This window comes from Meriones unguiculatus, chromosome 9 (assembly GCF_030254825.1).
Source record: "Meriones unguiculatus strain TT.TT164.6M chromosome 9, Bangor_MerUng_6.1, whole genome shotgun sequence".
NCBI lineage: Eukaryota > Metazoa > Chordata > Mammalia > Rodentia > Muridae > Meriones > Meriones unguiculatus.
Genome location: NC_083357.1, coordinates 19816917 through 19822916, shown reverse-complemented (window position 1 = coordinate 19822916; position 6000 = coordinate 19816917).

Below are 6000 nucleotides of genomic sequence, written 5' to 3'. Positions count from 1 at the left end.
CTACATCTATCACTGCGACAGATTTTCAACATTGTATATCAACTCATTACAAAGACTGATATAGAGAACATACACATTCACATTGGCTGAAAGTTCATAGTTGAATGTCCACTTCTTATCCTGATTGTCCTACAACTGTGCACATGCAGTGCATGAAAATAAATTAGTAAAATGGTGGAAGTACAGTCGGGGAGGCAGCAAATGGTTCTGCTCTCTTTCTACTGCCTCCAACCCCTGCTGCCATGCTGAAAGAAAAGAATTCCAACACCCATGGCTCCTCAGTCTGCCTTCATCATACACCACATGTTACCTGTTATGTTTGAGGACCTGTTACCCAAGTACTTAATTTAGATTTGTGAAACTGACAGTCTTCTAGCATTGAGTTATAGCAATTATAAAAATTTAAGGTATTTAGGCTACATTAGGTTTGTTATTACAGGTTGTACATTATAAGTAGTGATTAATAATAAATAATTGTATAATCATGTGACTTAAGTTATGTCATAATATTTTTTCTCTGTATTTTATAGCTATTATATTTAACAGCAACAAACACTGAAACAGTGAATGATATTATGGAGAAGGTGGTGACAATGATAGGAATGCCTGTAAGTTACTTTCAAACAACTTCAAGTTAATATTCAATTTTGTTTTTGAGTTCTGCATATGTGCAGATATGCATATAAATGGATACAGAAGATACTTGATCATGACTAATTTGCCAATCATGCTTTACAATATCCTTCAGTATATTAAATCATCTAAGATATAATAATAGTCTTTAGAGAGAGACTTTGTTTTTTGAACTGTTGTCTAAGGTTCATGTGAAATAAAATTCATACCCCAATGGCATTGAGCTACACTTTTAGTTTCACTAGCTAATTGACATTGATTGTAATAAATAATTGAGATTTGTTGGCCATATGCACATATCTGGTTTAAAGGATGCCAATCTTAGAGGAAAGTAGGTTTTTCTTTTCATTTAAATTACATTGTACTTCCTCTTTGGTATAATTTCTTCTCTTATCCCATTCCTTCTATTTTCATTCTTGTCTGTGTTCAGGTACCGGTGTATAAGATTTGAATGGTTTTTCTTTTTCTTTTTTTTTTTTTTTTTTTGAACCTTTAGTAAATCTTTAATAAATATGTCTCTGTTCTTTCTGCATTCATATCAAAAAGTGTATAACCTTTTCTTTCTGTTTTAAATGTGCATGTATATCTCTGTGTAATTGTCACCAGCCAACAGTGACACCTGAATACCACCTTAGAGAGGGCTGGGAGAGAAAGAGACAGGGTGACACAGAGGACACCAAGTCTATGCTTTGTTCAAGGTGTCGATTTAATGGACGTCAAGTTAACACTTAAGTAGGCAAAAAAGTACAAGCAGTTTCTCAAGTAGGAGCTTTACTTGGTCAAAACATAGGAGAGCTCACTCAAGGTTACACAGAGCCTGCTGTCTGGTTACTATGGTTGCACAGAGTTTCTCGGGGTCAGAGCAGTCTGCTTTAGGACCATCAAGGTCAGTTTATGAGAAACTGGACTTTGGAAAATAGCCAAAGCCAAGAGGCCGAATTTCACTGCTCAGATGCCAATAACTCCAAATTTGCCCTTAACTCCAAAAAGGCTGCCACAGGTAATTACGTCTCTCTATCTGGGTATGCTTCTCCGTATGTGTATATGTCCTTCTCCATCACCTTATATGAGTTTGTAGATCTTTGTCAGGCTGTCTCTCTGTCTCTCTGTGTTTCTCTGCTTCTATCTCTGCCCCTCTTTCTTTCTGCATGTGTGTGTGTGTGTTTGTGGACGGTTTTGATGTGGGTTTCTACCTGAGTGTGTATGTCTGCTAGTTTTACCACTTAAGAATCTTATAGGGCATGACAATGGCTTGTAATCAGCAATCAACAATAAGTAAAATTATTGATTAGTCCAATTAGAGCATATTTTCACTTCAGCCAGTTTTTAAGGTGCTAAATATTTCAAGAGCATATTCTATTTAAATGATTATGTCAAATGGATTCATGGCACTGTAAGCAGTAGCTATGTTGTGGAACTTGTTTTCAACATCTGGCCTATATTCCAGGTTGGACACATATCCTCCTTCTCCACAGATTGACCATGTCTAATGAAAGCCAAAAGTTTACTGTTTTGTTTTGTTTGTTTTTCATTCCTAGGCACTCTGAAAGCTTCACTGTGTTTATTTTTTGTTTATTTGTTGTTGTTTTGTTTTCTTCTTCTGTATTTCCTTTTCTCTTTGTTTCTTTGTTTGTTTGCTTTTTCCTATATTGTTTATTGTTGCTGGATTTGCCCAAGTCATCATAGCCACTGTGGGTGTAAGGCACTCTGGATAATACATTATGTAAAGGCATCAAATTATAGTTCAATGTTCCACTTACAGGCTGGACAGACAGATGTAAGAAATCTTAGTTGACCACATTCTTGGCTAATGTGTATGGCTGAATGGAAATTCTTAGGCCATAATAATTCAGATCCAATTACAATCAGTAGATCTGGGCTCCATCAGAGATGAAGTACTCAGGATTTTCTCCTGAAATCAGCCCTATTTACTCAAACCTGTGGTTATAAAAAAAATCATTAATACTGCTCTTATAAACATTTCTGCTAAAGAGATGAAACTGGTTAGGAAAGAAATGACAAGACTTTTCCAGAGTCCACTGTCAGATGATTTGTGATTTTTTTTAACCCCCTAGAATGTTCAAGATTACGAACTGTGGTTCTGTTGTGGCCATAAAAAAACTCCCAGACCACTGCAAGGTGAGTGGCAGAAATATCTTGAGTTCAGTGTACTAATCTTGAATTCCCAATGCTTACATTTTTATTCTTAAATTTAAATACACATTAAAAACAAAGAAACTTGGAAATCATTGTATTCATTTAAGTCATAATTGACAATAATTTAATATAACCTTCAGACACATGATAATTTCTCTTTATGTAACATTTTGAGGTCTGGTGAAAAATTAACTGGAATTTTCCTGTGCTTTTTCCATTTGAGAAACAAGTGTTCTAAAAAGACAAACAAAACAAAACATTGGTTGTCTTGTTTCTGGTGAAAAAAAATCATTTGTTGAACATTAATGAAAATCTAACCAGCTAGGGAGGTGTGTCAGTGGCTCCCAGCATCCACATGGTAGGTAGCTCACAGGCATTCAAAGCTTCACAAGGATTTGATGCTCTCTTTCAACCAGCTCAGGTACAAGGCACAACATTGTACACAGATATACTTGTTAGCAAAACACTCACATACAAAAATATGTCTAAAATTAAAATGTAACACTTTAAAAAATACTCTGTATGCTCCATAAAATGTGAATTGCATTTTGGACAGCAAATCTGAAATATAGTCATTTCTGTGAATCTAATTAAAAATATTCAGTTCACAGTCTCTCCACTAACAGCATTTTCTCCCATTGCATGAGAAACCATGTTCATATTCCTGGAGCCTTCCCGACTGAATCACCTCCTATTCCATATGCTGTGATTTTCTAGAATTTTTCACCAGATAATTGACAAATAAGTAATATTAATAAAATCAAAGAATGCATTAATGTAAGAATTATGAATATGAAAACGCCAATGATCAAACAAGCCTGACTTTCTAATTTTAGTTTATTTTCTAAATTTTTAAATTAATTACAGTATTCCACTTTGTATTCCACCTGTGGCACGCTCCCTCATCCCCTTCCAATCCCAAGTTCATTCCCTCTTCTCCAATCATGCCCCTCTCCCAGTCCACTGTTAGGGGAGGTCCTCCTCCCCTTCCATCTGATCCTATTCTATCATGTCTCACCTGGACTGGCTGCATTGTTTTCCTCTCAGGACTGGTAAGGTTGTCTCCCTCCCTCAGAGGGAGATGATCAAAGTGGCAGACACTGTGCTCATGTCAGAGACAGCCCCCTCTCCCCTTATTAGGGCACCCACCTGGACACTGAGCTGCCATGGGCTAAATCTGTGCAGTGCTCCTAGGTTATCTCCATGAATAGTCGTTGGTGAAAAACGGGGAGATAGAAAGACCTGGACAGGACAAGAACTCCACAAGGAGAACAACTAAACTGACAATTCTGGGCCCAAAGGTCTTTTCTGAGACTGACCGTCTAACCAAGGACATTCTCTTTAATTAATTAATTAGTTTATTCAATTTACATGTATGTTGTAGTCGACTCCAATCTTTCCTCCCAGTCCCACCCTCCCTCCTTCAGACACACTCCCCCACTTCTGAGGAACTGGGAGACTCTTACCCCAATACCCTGGCTCCTCTGGTATCCTAAACACAATCTGTGGAACATTCTTGACTATTCAAAGTGTAAAGTAAAACTAAACTACTATGACTTTCTACAATACTTATTTTTAGAGTTTTAGTGTATTGGATATACACATTGGGTATAAAATATCCACAATTTGGATCTTTTCTTGTTGTTTTGTTTTAATGACAAAGTGTACTGCACTTATGTGTAGAAGGTAAGGGTCTGTCTCTTAATATTCTCTGTCACTAAAATCCTCACTGTCAGTATAGTTCTAACTGTCACTATAATCAGTCCTGAAAATACAGACACATGCCAAAAAAAAAAAAAATTCTGGTCTTTGTTTTTTGTTTTGTTTTGTTTTAATTTATTTATTACACCCCATTTCAGCCTGACCCCCAGCCCCCTTCGTCTTGTTCCTCCCCTCATTCCTCCTCTTTTGTATTCTCCCCTCTCAGTTTTCTTAAAGGAGGGACCCTAAGTGATATGAAACATCCAGGGAACTCAAGTTCCAGTCCACATTCACTATCGTTGGAACACAGTTCAAGAACATAGTTGTGCAAAGGAAACTATGAAAGATTTTGAAAAAGCATCAGGAAAAACAGACTAAGGTGTTGAAACCTCAGTTTCCTTGAAAGCACTGAACTTTTCTTAAATGTGTTTTCAAGTCCCTCCCAGGTGAAGCAGACAGGACTAGATTTGTTTCAACTGTTGTTATTCACATGCCTCTATGGAAAAACAAATTTTTGGCACATGCTGCTTGTTCTTGTGGTTGTAGACTCTACCCAGGTGACTCCGATTCTCTGAATGAAATTGGCTATCACATGAAACTTTCATCTGCCTCATTTTTAGGATGAACTTTCTAGGAGCCATGCCCCCAACTAGAAAGTTACACAAGTGCTGTTGTGTCCAGAACGCTAAATGTGTTTTGTACAGCAAACAGCATCAACCTGACCATTGGCAGAAAGAACAGCAGCTGGAGGAAGGAGAAGCCATTTTACTATACTGCTCTTGAGAACACTGTTCTCAAACTGGGAATGGAAATGGATTTTTTATAAATGTGGCAGACATCACGAGAGAGAAAAAAATGTACAAAGCAGTGTTTCCCATGGCGAATAGAATTAAAGAGTGCAGGCCCCCAAACTATATAAACATCTTTAATTTTATTATATACAAAGGGTGGTAAATATTCAACCTGATTAATACAAATAAGGACAAATGAAGAAAGCTTCTAATGATGTAAGAATCTTAGTGACATCAAGGTTGAAGCTGGAAGGCTTTAAAACTTTCAAAGGGGAGAACAGCAAAAGCCCAAATCCACAAACACACAGTTTAATGATGGGCCTTATGTTCTCCAAACAAAGCGAAAAGTTTTCATTTTTCTTCCCAAATTTTATGAGTTCTCAGTTACACAGGCTTACTTTGTCAGAGTATCCCAGCGAGAGTGCTAATTCTCTAGGGTGTCCATTGTACTGTGTCCATAAGTACAAGGGAAATAATATACAGCAGTGCATGATAAATCCTATTGGCAGGTTTGCTCACACTTTTTACCATTAGTTTTATATTCACATTGTCTTCCCATAGGACATGAGATCCCACAGGTCATACTTTTGAAGAACATAGAAAATAATTTCAAACAACGGGAGAGGAACATCAAAGCATTTCCATCCCTGCCTGGAGTGTACGGGAATCATGACAACTTGGAGGATTATGGACGCTTTGTCTTAAAGATCAGAGACCC